Genomic DNA, 16,038 nt, shown 5'->3' with positions numbered 1-16,038 from the left:
CCGTGAGTTAATAAATTGCCGAGGGAAAATAGTGGAACGCGCACGAAGTGGAAAACTATTTGATCGCTGCAAGATTTCCCATTACGAAACTGTTGGAAAAATGTAGCAATTTACGGTCACGGAAAGGGAATTCTTTAACAAACAAAATCGCTGCGCGTTGAATATTAATTCGATTGAAAAAATGTAGATATTGTACATACTAGATTTTCATTGCATCTAAAATTGGTAAAAAAAAATTATGACTCGTGATGACAGACAACAAGCGAGGATGCTCGAATAACGGAGGAATTATTTACGCGCCTGTAAATACTGAATACTATTAAAAATGGCACATTGGATTTAAAAACAATATATAAACAAGGATGATACAGAACTTCCTCGAAGAGGTATTATTACAGCACAGACAATTATTCCATGAATATAAACACTGGATATTACTCCACATAAAAATGGCACGTTAGATTTAAAAGTAATAAGTAAATATGATGCACAACTTCCTTGACCGGCGGAGGCATTATTACGGCACAGAGAATTATTCCGCGACTGTAAATACTGAACGCTAAATAAAAATGGCATATTAGATGTACGTTGGATAAAAATATGGTAAATAAATGTAACGCGTAACAGAGGCAATAAATAAGGACGATGAAGAGTACCCCAATTAACAGAAGCGTTATTTAATACAGAAAATACACGACGACGAATACTTAATATTAATCCAACTGAGAATGGTACTTTAGATTTTCATTAGATTTTAAAATTGTACATAAATGTTAACACGTAATAGAGGCAATAAATTAGGATGGTGGAGAACTTCCTCGACCAATGGAGGCATTATTTAACACAGAAGATTGTTACACAACTCTGAATACTAAATATTAATTTAATTGCAAAATCGCGTATTCGTTTTTCATCGAGTTTTGAATCGACGAAAGAAATTGGTAACTCGCGATGGAGACGATAAGTTAAGACGACGAAGAACTTCCTCAACTACTGGCTAATGCAATTACACGATCTGTTAAAGTGATATAACCAATAGTTCGAAGCTTATGGTATACACTTTACGCAGGGCGACCTGTTCGAAATAAATCACCCAGTTATCTCCTCCATTTTTGATAAATCGAATAAATGTTTCGGCACACCTGAAGGAAGTAATTATCTAACTAAATTTAAAACCACGGAGCGACAAAAATCTTATATTTATTCATAGAATTCAATTATATGTATAATTTAAAACGAGTGCTCCAAACGAAAGAGTTCACTTAATTGTCTGTTTTAGTTACGACGATACAAACAACTGTTTCTTTTCAATTAATTAATTACGCATTAATTACATGGATGCTCAAATGGTACTCTCAAATTAAACGTACATATGTTTATATTAGGTATCGATTATACAGGGTGCTCCACGTAATACTTTTCACGATTTTTCAAGTACTTAAAAATTCGTTTTTTACTTTTAATAAATTTGTTTTACACTGTACGGAAATGTTGTCTAATACTATTTTGTAGGTACTCATGAGCTCTACACCAGGAATAAATTTCAATTAAATCCATTCACTATTGTAGGAGTTATGGCTCTTTGAAAATTGAACCATTTTTATTGGAGTTTTCTCATTTTGCGGAGTAAAGGAATAACTTTTTGAATACTTTTGGAATTTCCACATATTCTTCGCTGGAATATGCGTTGTTTGCATCTTGAAACATTAAAATCGGCCAATCCGTTCAGGAGTTATGACGTTTCAAAGATTTGCATGAAATTTCGGGGAACCATTTCAAGTCTCAGATTATATTTTGGGTAAGGAATTTTTTTTCTCGAAAGTGGGTAGGATTTCGGGGGTATGTCTAACGACCAAAAATGATTATAAATGACCCCCGCAACCGAAAATAATTTTTCCAAAATGACTTGAAGTTTTTTAATTATGTCGAAAAATTTCACACCTATTCGAATTTTTTTCTCGAAAGTGGGTACGACTTCGAGAGTATGTCTAACGACCAAAAATGATTGTAATTGACCCCCGCAACCGAAAATAATTTTTCCAGAATGATTTGAAATTTTTTTTTTTCAACCAAATTTTTCAGCACTTACTCGAATTTTTTTCTCGAAACTACGTAGGATTTCGGAGGTATGTCTTTTGACCAAAAATGCTTGTAATTGATCCCTGCAACTAAAAATAATTTTTTCGGAATGATTTGAAATTTTTTTGTTTCAACCAAAACTTTCAGCACTTACTCGAATTTTTTTCTCGAAACTGCGCAGGATTTCGGGGATACGTCTAACGACCAAAAATGATTGTAATTGACCCCCGAAACCGAAAATAATTTTACCAAAACGATTTCAAATTCCTTTTTTTTCGCCGAAAAAAGGTACCTAATTAGATTTTCGGTAAGGAATTTTTTTCTCGAAAGTGCGTAGGATTTCAAGGGTATGTATAATGACCAAAAATGATAGTAATTGACCCCTGCAATCGAAAATAATTTTGTTAGTATGATTTGAAATTTCTTAATTTCGTCTAAAAGTTACAGTACTTTCTCAAATTTTTTTCTCGAAAGTGGATAGGATTTTGGGGGTATGTCTATTCACCAAAAATGATTGTAATTGAGCCCCACATTCTTTTACCGAGAATAATTCGCACTAAAAGACGTTATAATAAATAATAAATGACTAGTGGCTTACAAGCACGTATCTTTAAACAATCATGTGGCCTATTACTATGAAAACGTCCTGCACGTTCTTTTTGATAGACGTGGGATTCTGCAATTGTATTTTGCAGTATCTCCATCGACTATTTTCGTAATTACCTTAAAATGCTCACTGGGATAGCTTCATTACCAGAGACTATAATGGGGTAATTAGGGTCTGAGGGAGCCTGGAGCCGACTATAATGTACGCCTTTGAGGTATTGTCCTTATCAGCGCTCTGTCAACGATAAACTACAATCTACTTCCATCCCGGGTCTCTGACACTGCCTAACGCCTTCTTCCGCTGCGAAGTGCTTCGAACCTGCTCAAAAACCATACTAAACGAAGATCGTTTGCAAGGAAAATTACTTCCAGTCAACGATTCCGAGCGAAGACTTTGTGAAATCAGACTAAAGACCTGGAATGAAGGGGGAAGTACCAAAAGACTATTATTTGTTTCAGAGAAATGAAAATATATCATACTAATTTACTCTTGAAACATTTAACTATTTTTATTTACGAACCAGTACATTATCGTACGGTTGTATTTGTTGCATTTTGTTCCTTCGAGACAAAGAAAAAAGAAACGAGACAGCACCGTACAAGGGAGGTGCAAAGGAGGAAGAAGCGTTGTTCTCGATAGAACGAAATGCCGATATTCTTGGCGAAAGAAAATGACTGCAACTCGCAAGGAAAGCGTCCATGAACGATCTACTTATGGTTATGCAACCTTCCATGCATGGAGGTTTACCTCGCAAGGACGCACGTGCGTCCGTTCACTACCGTTCGAATACCATCGAGAGCAAGTCGACCGTTGGAAGTCGAGATAGTGCTCATCGTGTTTTCCTAGAAGGAGAAGGAGCTGTTCATGTCTGGAAACAGCCATATCTGCCATAACGCGATTGCGAAGTCTGAACAAGCTTGCAAAACTAGCTTTGCAACAATTGAGTTCCAAGAGAAATTGCCTGAGACGCTATTAGCATGAAGAACACGACAAAATGGTATTACGTCGAATCTAACTTTTCCAATGTTTAAAATTCCAGTTGAATTTCAATTAAATTAATATCGCTATAAATATAAAATTTACAATATACAAAAATTCGAGTCGAATTCGAATAACTTTAAATTTGTTTAATTTTAGAACCTACGTTGTTATTCAATTTTTAAGTTTTTAACAGTTGTCTTTGACTGAAAATTGGTAAATGTGATGAATATTGTGATAAATATGAAATTTCCAATATCAAAATACTCGAGTCGAATTTGAATAACTTTACGTTTGCTTCCTTTTAGAATCCACGTTGATATCCAATTTTTAAGTTTTTAATAGTTGTCTTTGACTGTTTGACAATTGGCAAAAATGTGATTAATGTTGTGATAAGTATCCAATTTTCAATATACAAAAATTCGAATCAAATTCGAATAACTTTAAATTTGTTTAATTTTAGAACCTACGTTGTTATTCAATTTTTAAGTTTTTAACAGTTGTCTTTGACTGAAAATTGGTAAATGTGATTAATGTTGTGATAAGTATCACATTTTCAATATACAAAAATTCGAATCAAATTCGAATAACTTTAAATTTGTTTAATGTTAGAACCTACGTTGTTATTCAATTTTTAAGTTTTTAACAGTTGTCTTTGATTGAAAATTGGTAAATGTGATTAATATTGTGATAAATATGAAATTTCCAATATCAAAATACTCGAGTCGAATTGGAATAACTTTACGTTTGCTTCCTTTTAGAACCCACGTTGGTATCCAATTTTTAAGTTTTTAATAGTTGTCTTTGACTGTTTGACAATTGGCAAAAATGTGATTGATGTTGTGATAAGTATCCAATTTTCAATATACAAAAATTCGAATCAAATTCGAATAACTTTAAATTTGTTTAATGTTAGAACCTACGTTGTTATTCAATTTTTAAGCTTTTAACAGTTGTCTTTGACTGAAAATTGGTAAATGTGATTAATGTTGTGATAAGTATCACATTTTCAATATACAAAAATTCGAATCAAATTCGAATAACTTTAAATTTGTTTAATTTTAGAACCTACGTTGTTATTCAATTTTTAAGTTTTTAACAGTTGTCTTTGACTGAAAATTGGTAAATGTGATTAATGTTGTGATAAGTATCACATTTTCAATATACAAAAATTCGAATCAAATTCGAATAACTTTAAATTTGTTTAATTTTAGAACCTACGTTGTTATTCAATTTTTAAGTTTTTAACAGTTGTCTTTGACTGAAAATTGGTAAATGTGATTAATGTTGTGATAAGTATCACATTTTCAATATACAAAAATTCGAATCAAATTCGAATAACTTTAAATTTGTTTAATTTTAGAACCTACGTTGTTATTCAATTTTTAAGCTTTTAACAGTTGTCTTTGACTGAAAATTGATAAATGTGATTAATATTGTGATAAGTATCAAATTTCCAATATCCAAAAACTCGAGTTTAATTTGAATAATTTTAAATTTACTTCCTTTTAGAATCCACGTTGTTATCCAATTTTTAAGTTTTTAACAGTTGTCTTTGACTGTTTGAAAATTGGCAAAAATATGATTAATATTGTGATAAGTATCAAATTTCCAATATCCAAAAACTCGAGTTTAATTTGAATAATTTTAAATTTACTTCCTTTTAGAATCCACGTTGTTATCCAATTTTTAAGTTTTTAACAGTTGTCTTTGACTGTTTGAAAATTGGCAAAAATATGATTAATATTGTGATAAGTATCAAATTTCCAATATCCAAAAACTCGAGTTTAATTTGAATAATTTTAAATTTACTTCCTTTTAGAATCCACGTTGTTATCCAATTTTTAAGTTTTTAACAGTTGTCTTTGACTGTTTGAAAATTGGCAAAAATATGATTAATATTGTGATAAGTATCAAATTTCCAATATCCAAAAACTCGAGTTTAATTTGAATAATTTTAAATTTACTTCCTTTTAGAATCCACGTTGTTATCCAATTTTTAAGTTTTTAACAGTTGACTGTGACTGTTTGAAAATTGGTAAATGTGATTAATATTCTAATAAATATCAAATTTCAAATATCAAAATACTCGAGTCGAATTTAAATAACTTTAAATTTACTTCCTTTTAAAATTCACGTTGGTATCCAATTTTTAAGTTTTTAACAGTTGTTTTTGACTGTTTGAAAATTGGCAAAAATGTGATAAATATAAAATTTCCAATATCCAAAAATTCGAATAACTTAAAATTTGCTTCCTTTTAGAATCCACGTTGTTATCCAATTTTTAAGTTTTTAACAGTTGTCTTTGATTGTTTGAAAATTGGCAAAAATGTGATAAATATAAAATTTCCAATATCCAAAAATTCGAATAACTTAAAATTTGCTTCCTTTTAGAATCCACGTTGTTATCCAATTTTTAAGTTTTTAACAGTTGTCCTTGCCTGTTTGAAATATACCGAGCATTCTAGAAATTAAGAATATACAGATGTATACAGTTGAAATATTTCTGACTAGACTAAAAGCGTTACGGACGAAATGGAATTGAAGTCGATCGTTGTTGCAAATTTTGAAATAAAAATAAGTATAATGGCAGAAATGGCTGTTCCAGGGTGAGAAATACCTAGGATCGAAGATTACCTGTATGTCGAATGTTCCATTTACGACTCTCGACGTTTATCGACTTTCTGACAAAACGACGATTCCCCCCATCTATATTTACATCGACGTTATTCATTTCCTTGGCTTCGTTAATGCATTTCAACTCCCTCATAATCTTTAACCGATATCAGTTCGTGATATTTATATTGTATCGATGATTCTTGAATTACCTTCGGAGTTCGAACTTTTCCCAACGAATATTAAAAAGCGTATCATTCGTTGAACTTGGTCAAATACATTTCGACGAACGTATGATCACAGTTTGCTCGGTGGGAAACAGTTCACCGTTTCTTGTTGTTCTCATTAGTTAAAAAGATTCTTTTAAATCACACGGTCGACGAGTCGAAAAAAAACCCGCGAAACTCGCGCCCTTTGCAAACGATCGATTTCCCGCGCGTTATCGACCGAGGAGTGTTGTTTGGAGGCAAGCGTCCCCTGTTCGAAACTTAACCTGTCACTTTCGTCGCACATTTCTCGCACTCGCGACTTTACGATCCCTCGCCGTTCAACGAGATCCTTTTTACGACCTGTCGACGAGCGTGTCTTGTACACACGATCGATTCTCGCAACGCGAGTCGACACTCTTTTGCTCGAACCTCTCCATGCCTCTCTGTTTCCTTGCAGTTTGCGTCGACCGATTTTCGTTCTTTCCACCGCCACGTTTCTCCTCCGCGCCGTTTCTCACAGTGTCCGGTCACGGAACAACGTACTCTCATGACACACGAACGTCACGTAATTTTTCACAGGCGTCAGCGACGAAGATTTGTCGGTGGAAACGCGATTTCGTGCGGAGAGCGACAACAGCGATGTGGCATTGCTGGCGGATACACATGGAACGCGACCCTCGGCGGTGCGTCCGAACAAACAGCTGCCGTCTATCCCCTCCATCTGGACGCCCCCATCGTTCCAGCTAGCGATAGGTTCGATCGCGTTGCGAGTAAACAAACGAGAAACTCATTGTTTGCCACAGGGTTTCACAAATTTCGTTTTCTCACGTATTCTGAGTAAATAACAATCTTTGGAACACCCCTTATATAAATTAATGTAATTGCTGTCTCTTATTTTACAATTGTACAATGTTAATTTTTGTAAACCACAATTGCAGGAATTATTTAGTTTGATCTGTTTTATAATTGTTTAATAAGACTGACCATGACAATTATAATTTATTATCGTTCAATGATAGATTATATTTTATTTTACTGAAAATTATAATATTTGAATTGGTTAACAGGTAATTGTAAACGATAGGACGTTTATATTATACAGGGAGTTCGGCCACCACGAGGGAAAATTTTAATGGGTGATTCTGGAGGCCAAAATAAACCGCAAATCAAGAATATCAATTTGTTGATTGAGGCTTCATTGAAAAGTTATTAACGTTTAAAGTTTCATCCGTACTGAATTTTTTTCTGGAAAATGCGCAAGATTTCGGGAATATGTCTATTGACCAAATATGATTGTAATTGACCCCCACATCCGAAAATAATTTTTCCAAAACGATTTCAAATTCCTTTTTTTTCGCCGAAAAAGGTACCTAATTAGATTTTCGGTAAGGAATTTTTTTCTCGAAAGTGCGTAGGATTTCAAGGGTATGTATAATGACCAAAAATGATAGTAATTGACCCCTGCAATCGAAAATAATTTTGTTAGTATGATTTGAAATTTCTTAATTTCGTCTAAAAGTTTCAGTACTTTCTCAAATTTTTTTCTCGAAAGTGGATAGGATTTTGGGGGTATGTCTATTCACCAAAAATGATTGTAATTGAGCCCCATAACCAAAAATAATATTTCCAGAACGATTTAAAATTTTAAAATTTAATTTTTAGTAACTTTTTAACGAAGCCTCCATCAACAAATTGGTGTTCTTGATTTTCGTCTTATTTTGGCCACTAGAATCCCCCATTAAAATTTTTCCCAAGGGTGTTCGAACCCCCTGTATAATGTTAATTTTTGTAAACTACAATTTTAGGAATTATTTAGTTTGATCTGTTTTTATAATTCTTTAACAAAAGTAATCATGTCAATTATAATTTATAATGGTTCATTGATATATTATGTTTTATTTTACTGAAAATTATAATATTTGAACTGGTTAACAGCTAATTGTAATCGATAGGACGTTTATATTATACAATGTTAATTTTTGTAAACCACAATTTGATGAATTATTTAATTTGATCTGTTTTTATAATTGTTTAATAAAAGTGATCATGGGAATTATAATTTATAATCGTTCATTGATAGATTATATTTTATTTTACTGAAAATTATAATATTTGAACTGGTTAACAGCTAATTGTAATCGATAGGACGTTTATATTATACAATGTTAATTTTTGTAAACCACAATTTGAGGAATTATTTAATTTAATCTGTTTTTATAATTGTTTAATAAAAGTGATCATGGGAATTATAATTTATAATCGTTCATTGATAGATTATATTTTATTTTACTGAAATTTATAATATTTGAACTGGCTAATAGCTAATTGTAATCGATAGGACGTTTATATTATCCAATGTTAATTTTTGTAAACCACAATTTGAGAAATTATTTAGTTTGATCTATTTTTTATAATTGTTAACAAAAGTAATCATGACAATTATAATTTATAATCGTTCATTGATAGATTATATTTTATTTTACTGAAAATTATAATATTTGAACTGGTTAACAGCTAATTGTAATCGATAGGACGTTTATATTATACAATGTTAATTTTTGTAAACCACAATTTGAGGAATTATTTAATTTAATCTGTTTTTATAATTGTTTAATAAAAGTGATCATGGCAATTATAATTTATAATCGTTCAATGATTATATTTTATTTTACTGAAAATTATAATATTTGAACTGGTTAACAGGTAATTGTACCCTAATCGATAGGACGTTTTTCTAACCCAGATAACATAAAGAGATATCGACTGTTATCACTCTAATTAAATATTATCAATGATCTAGAATTAAATCTAACCCCCTTGTTCCGAAGATAACGTCGAATGTAAAATCGAAAGTTACTAAATGAATAATTGATTTCAAACGACGAGGGAAAAAATAATTTATACAAAATTTTGTAAACGTTTACGATAATTTCAAATTTTTTAATTGGTCGATATTTCTGAGCTTGTATTCGGCTCGACGCCATCACTAGTTCCGGTATTCGCGGTTTGAAGGTAGCTAACCTTCTCCAGGACTACTTTTTATCAATGAATGGAGTTCCGATTGATAATCGAACGATTTTTACTCGGCGAAATGTAAATTTTGAAATTTTACAACGAGCACGAAAATGTTAAAATTTTCGTAAGACCACATCGTTCGATTTGTATTCATGAAAGTTATAAATAGAGCTTTCGAAGTGGCACTTTATCAAATCGTGATTACTGTATTTGCATTGTTATCTACAGATTTGTTTACCGCTAGAAAATTGGAAATCCAAATGGCGAGTCGCGGAAACTAAACTATTACATCATACGATTTTCTTTTACTCGTGTTTTCATATATATAACGCGAGCGAAAGGTCTTGTTGCTATTTCCATCGTATTAAATAATCAAAGATTTCAATGTTCGATTATTTGCTAGAGTTTAGTATTTCCTATCGTTACATTAAATATTATTTCTTTTACTTTAAACTACTAACTACGATATGAAAACATTTCTCCCACCTCGTATGCTCAATCATAATTAATATTTACATAAATGGCCAGGTATCGATATTTTCAAAGCGTGAATATATTTCTAACATTTCAGTATTTTCGATATCACCGAACGTAAACAATCATCTACATAATACTGTTTAACATGCGCCAACTACTTATTGGCGAGTTATTTTGAAAGATCGACATCTATGAAAATTAATTTTATGCATAGAAATTAAACGTTTCGTATTTCCATGCAAATAAAACCTGTTTTGCACGCGTTGTTTCCGTCGATGTTTTCTTTACGTTTTTCCAATACTTTTAATAGACTCGATTGCCGTTAAAACATTTTTCACTCGGCAATACTCGCTCGGTGCAATCATCTTTCCAGCAAGATTCTGCCTACGACAAGTACTGTTACTTTTGCTTGCGCAATAACGACACCCAGCAGTTTTCACGAGTGCATCCATTAACGTCCTACGAGTCACGCCAAGAAGGTAACTTTTCCTACGGACGGAAAATGAGGGTTCGAAAGGCCAGCAACCATGATTTCTGCACGCCTCGCGAAGTATACCTGATCGTGGGCAGGTATCCTCCGATGCACAAAGCTGAGCCTCGAGAGGCACGTTTCCGGTGACTCGAGGAACATGTGGCGCGACCGTTCGCAGACTTTTTAAAGAAGCCACTCCACATGTCAATAGTTGTCCATTGTATCCAAGCAACCTCGCGCGGAATGTTGACACCGGTTTTCAAAGAAAGCGCGAACTCTGAAAAGTCCACCTGAACGAATTACGTCGTAAATACGATCGTGTTACACCGTTGTCTGAACATTCCGGTCGACCAAACACGAAACAACGACACGGAATGGTATTTTTATTTTTATTTTGTGACAAAAATGTAATACGAATTCCCTCGAATAAATGGAGTTTAAAACATTCCGAGTTTTAAGGGAGAAATACAATTATTCGATTTATTTTTTATTCGTTAAATGTTTTTAAGGTTATTTGAAGGTCAACTTTGTTTCCCTAAAATGGTAACGTATATTTTTGTTAGTAGATTTGTTATACAGGGTGTTCGACCGACCCTGGGAAAAATTTAAAGGTCAAAATAAGACAAAAATCAAGGATACTAATTTGTTGATTGAGGCTTTGTCAGAAAGTTATTAAAAAATTTCAATCATTCTGAAAAAATTACTTTTGGTTACGGAGGTCAATTACAGTAATTTTTGGTCATTATAAATACCCCTGAAATCCTACGCATTTTCGGGGAAAAAATTCCTAACCGAAAATCTAATGTGAGGTCAGAAAAGCTTCCTTGAAATTTCATGCGAATCTTTAAAACGTCATAACTTCTGAACGGATTGGTCGATTTTAATGTTTAAAAAAGCAAACAACGCGTATTTTGATGGAGAATATGTGGAAATTCCAAAAAGATTCGAAAAGTTGTTCCTTGCCCCGCAAAATGAGAAAAACCCTATAAAAATGGTCCAATTTCCACGATCATAACTCCTCCCATAGTGAACATATTCCAATGAAACTTTTTTCTAAAGTAGAGCTCACGGGTACATACAAAAAAGTATTAGACAACTTTTCTGTAGAGCGTCAAACATAATTACTAAAAATTAAAAACTAATTTTTAAGAAAAATCGACAGGGGCTGGGCTGGTGAAATTTTTCGGTGAAATTAAAAAGTTTCAAATCATTCTGAAAAAAATACTTTAAGTTGCAGGGGTCAATTACAAGCATTTTTGGTCAAAAGATATACCCTCGAAATCTTACCCACTTTCGAGAAAAAAATTCGAGTAAGTGCTGAAAGTTTTGGGTGAAAAAAAAGAATTTCGAATCGTCTTGGAAAAATTATTTTTAGTTGCAGGAGTCAATTGCAAGCATTTTTGGTCAACAGACATAACACCGAAATCCTACTCAGTTTCGAGAAAAAAATTCTTTACCGAAAATATAATTTCTGGCCAGAAATTTTCATGCGTATCTTTAAAATACCATAACTTCTGAACGGATTGGTCGATTTTAATGTTTAAAACAGCAAACTACGCGTATTTTGGTGGAGAATATGTATAAATCGTAAAAATATTCGAAAAGTTGGTCCTTGACCCTGAAAAATGAGAAAAACCCCATAAAAATGGTCCAATTTTCAAACAGCCATAACTCCTCCCATAGTGAACATATTCCAATGAAACTTTTTTCTAAAGTAGAGCTCATGGGTACATACAAAAAAGTATTAGACAACTTTTCTATAGAGCGTCAAACATAACTACTAAAAATTAAAAACTAATTTTTAAGAAAAATCGACAGGGGCTGGCTGGTGAAATTTTTCGGTGAAATTAAAAAATTTAAAATCATTCTGAAAAAAATATTTTCAGTTGCAGTGGTCAATTACAAGCAATTTTGGTCAAAAGACATACCCCCGAAATCCTACCCACTTTCGAGAAAAAAATTCGAGTAGATGTGAAGTTTTTCGACAAAATTGAAACATATCAAATCGTTTTAAAAAAATAATTTTTTTTGCAGGGGTCAATTTTAATCATTTTTGGTCAAAAGACATACCCTCAAAATCCTGCGCACTTTCGAGAAAAAAATTCGAGTAGATGTGAAACTTTTCGACAAAATTGAAACATATCAAATCGTTCTAAAAAAATTATTTTTGTTTGCAGGGGTCAATTTTAATCATTTTTGGTCAAAAGACATACCCCTGAAATCCTACGCAGTTTCGAGAAAAAAATTCCTCACCGAAAATATAATTTCTGGCCAGAAGTATCTGCCTGAATTTTCATCCGAATTTTTATTTTCAATTAGAAACAATTCTAAGAAAACTAATATTTTATTGTGTATATCTGTATGTAAAATTTTGCTTTTCGAAAATCTCGATTTACGAAGGAATGAATATGATTTGTAAAAAGTTGAGTTTCTGTAAATATTCCGACGCGATAAACGAGGAGACCAGAATCAGGGAAAGTTGCTCGCCTCGTTAGGTGAAACTTCGCGAGAAAAGCTGTTCATTGTTCGATGAGGATTTCATTTCCACTCTTTTGGATGCATAAAGAACAATGCACGGTTCTGTTCTCGTGTGAGAGAATGCGTCCCTGTGAATCAATTTCCACGATGATTCTAATCGAAAAGTAAACTTCCACTCGTTGCAAACCTTTACTCGCGTTTGAATAACAGAATTTTGAAAAAATGCAAAACCCTCGGCAGAACTTGTCATCTATTCGTTAAACGTTGAATAAAAATTAAAATTTATAAATAATATTGGTGTCGATCGATCACCAACGAGTTTTTAATTAAACTTTTCATTTTACTTATATAACTTCTGCATGGTTGTGTAAAAATCGATATCGTGTATTGGATGTCGCGTTCCTCGTCTCTGTTGGTTAATTGTGAGAAAATGCTGCAATTACGGTCCTTCGAACGAAAGATTCCAAAAGTATGGCGGAACGCGAGACAATATGGGAGCACACAGGCGCGATTTACGAAATATATTTCCCAGTGGTGCGCTGGAAAATGCACACCGCTGCCAGGAAATTGCAAGTTCGTCGACGTGGACATCCTGTAACGTATTTACGCGATAAAGGCGGCCACGCCCGTGGATCTAAATCTTCACAATAAAAAAAAAAAAAACTCGCGTTACGTAACCGTCCATGCGACCAATAACCAGCCACACACGTGATTTTATCGAAAATCTTTAGAAATTTTTCGTTTCTCTGCGAACCTGAGACCTAGATACTTTTGAAACTATTTTCGACACGAATAATATTATAATTTAATTTTAAAAAAATAAGGTTACCCTTCGAGTAACTTTAAAAGCGTTCAACAAATAAAAAATAAATACGAAACTAAGAATCTTTTATATTTGATGTGTTGTCCTCGAGATACTTGGGTTTAAAGTTTTCAAATGGACACGATTTATCAAGCATTTTCCAGATATTTGACGAACTACGAATTTTCGTTTGAAATCCGGTTTTAATATTTAAAAAGCTCGTTTAACAATTCGAGGTCCGTTGTAGCGAAGGGCCGAAACGTAATATTTGATATTACAAAGACTACGATAATTGAAAACGGTACACGGTAAATTCGAAATAATTCACGTCGGTTGTTTCTCATCGGCAAATTTAATTAAAATTTCTTATTCCGCGTTCGTGATGTTTTCTGCAGTTCGCCGAGCAACCTGATCGCGTTATCGCGGAAGAAGACGTAACCCGCGCGCCTCGGCATATTAATTGCCGTGAGATCTAATTATGTTAAGTATTGTTCATTAAACGAGAGATTTAAGCGTGAAAATTTTAACTTCAACGAGAATTTTTTTTCCGCCTCTTTACGGACAGTAATTAATTTCCCGATAGAAAGTAAACTTTCCAAGCGGGGAAGTTTACGTTGAATCTATAAGATAACAAAATATATTATCTCCTAAGTAAACCTACTAGCTGCCGTGAGCTTAATATTACATCGAGCCAGTTGTTCGAGCAAAATTTTATTTAATTCGCGAAAGTGATGAAAAAAATGTTAAACGGACGAAAAGTTTCCTGGTCTCCGACTCGTCTCGTCCGCCATTTCGTATCCGCGAGGAATTCCGTCGGACATTATGCAGTCACCGGATAAATATGGAATCGCGGACGATTCTGGAAAAATCAAGGCGTAGAAATAAGTGGAAGGTGGTCGATGAAAGGGAAAGAGAGAGGGATGGAGAGTGCAAGGGAGGATAATGCGTTTTCCTCAACTAGAAAGGTAACTTATGCGCGAGTAGCTCGTGTCTGCATTATGCGCTTCCATTCAACACTTCTTGGAAGCGTTAATACTTCCAGCGTGAAATATGCATAGACATTGTTCAAGTACGAACAAAATATAATGTATAATTAATCAAATAGTAGCTTCTGATATGCTCGAATATATAAAATATATTAAAAAGTGTTAAAAATGTGACGACCACTGACTTAGATCAATAGCTATAACACGGAATAATTTGTAAATTTTATTTCCCCAGATTCTTTAATAAAGTAGGCTTCATTGAAATATTACACGATAAAAAAACTAATAACGTTTCTCCCAACGCGTGACATTTAATAAATGACTAATTTTATATTAATTCAAAACCTTCTATTAAAATTAAATCAGTCTTTTAAAGGGCACTCAGGCATATTTTCGAAGTACAATAATGACTGTGCTTTCATTCTGCAAAATTGCCTAAATTATATATGGGCGAAATTGAACGATATTGCAAAACTGTCTACTTTTCAAATCACGCGAGTGGACAGATGGATCCGTTCGTGGAACGGGAATAATTTGGTCTCCATACGTTGTAAAATATAATTCCCTTTGTCCGCGGAACGTTGGCCAATATTTTTGCCTACCGTTTCGAGTGGCAAAATATCGCGAATAATCGCCTCTCGGACGTATTTCACGATTTTTGTAACAAAAATGGTAACGAAGGTTCGATTATAGCGAGTCGAGAACACGCTCGACGAGGCAAACTTTCAAGGAGCAACGGTACTAAAAAAAAAAACTTCAGACATGGAATTTGCATTAGTTGGTAAACATATTTCCATTCGTTTCGTGGATTGTCGCGAAAACAAAAAGTACCGCAGCTCGAATAATTTCCCGTCGAATGAAATTGGGACGCAACTTGTCCGTAATAATATTATTACGGTTTGCAATTTACAGGGTTTATACGTGTTTGTAATTGCTTTCGAAACAATGAGAAACTATGGGGATTCGTACGACGAAAACTTTTGGCATTGTTAAAGTTGTTCTGTTACAAACAAATTATAGTAATACCTCTGTGCCATTTCGAATGATCGAATACGTGTTTCATAGGAAACTTGTAGTTCAGAATGATACAAATGTCAAGACTCTTATATTATGTAGACGTTCTTTAATAAATTTATTAACCAGTTTTTTGTTTAAAGAAAATTAAAACAACTGAAAGTTATCTAGAAATATTCAGAATATAAGAAATTAATATGCAAAGTCAAAAGTAATCCTCACAAGACTGAAGGGAATCGACTACATGCTTATTTCAAACTTGCTCAAGATAGAAGATGTGCACTAATTATAATACTAATTAATTA

General features: G+C 33.1%; 1 protein-coding gene across 8 annotated transcripts in view; it reads right to left on the bottom strand.

The window, feature by feature from the left end:
* Positions 1–16,038, bottom strand: part of Wake (ankyrin repeat and fibronectin type III domain containing protein wide awake) — a 225,862-nt gene that overhangs the window by 31,800 nt on the left and 178,024 nt on the right. For 2 of the 8 annotated variants that reach the window (XR_013080029.1, XM_076769201.1), the window contains exon 1: positions 6,302–7,144. The exons of the other annotated variants lie outside the window; for them this stretch is intronic. The gene's annotated coding sequence lies outside the window, so the exon portion shown is untranslated. Of the gene's footprint in view, positions 1–6,301; positions 7,145–16,038 lie in introns of those variants that run through there. 8 annotated transcript variants of the gene reach the window in all.

Source organism: Colletes latitarsis, chromosome 7 (assembly GCF_051014445.1).
Source record: "Colletes latitarsis isolate SP2378_abdomen chromosome 7, iyColLati1, whole genome shotgun sequence".
Lineage (NCBI taxonomy): Eukaryota > Metazoa > Arthropoda > Insecta > Hymenoptera > Colletidae > Colletes > Colletes latitarsis.
This window is presented reverse-complemented; position numbering and strand designations above follow the sequence as displayed.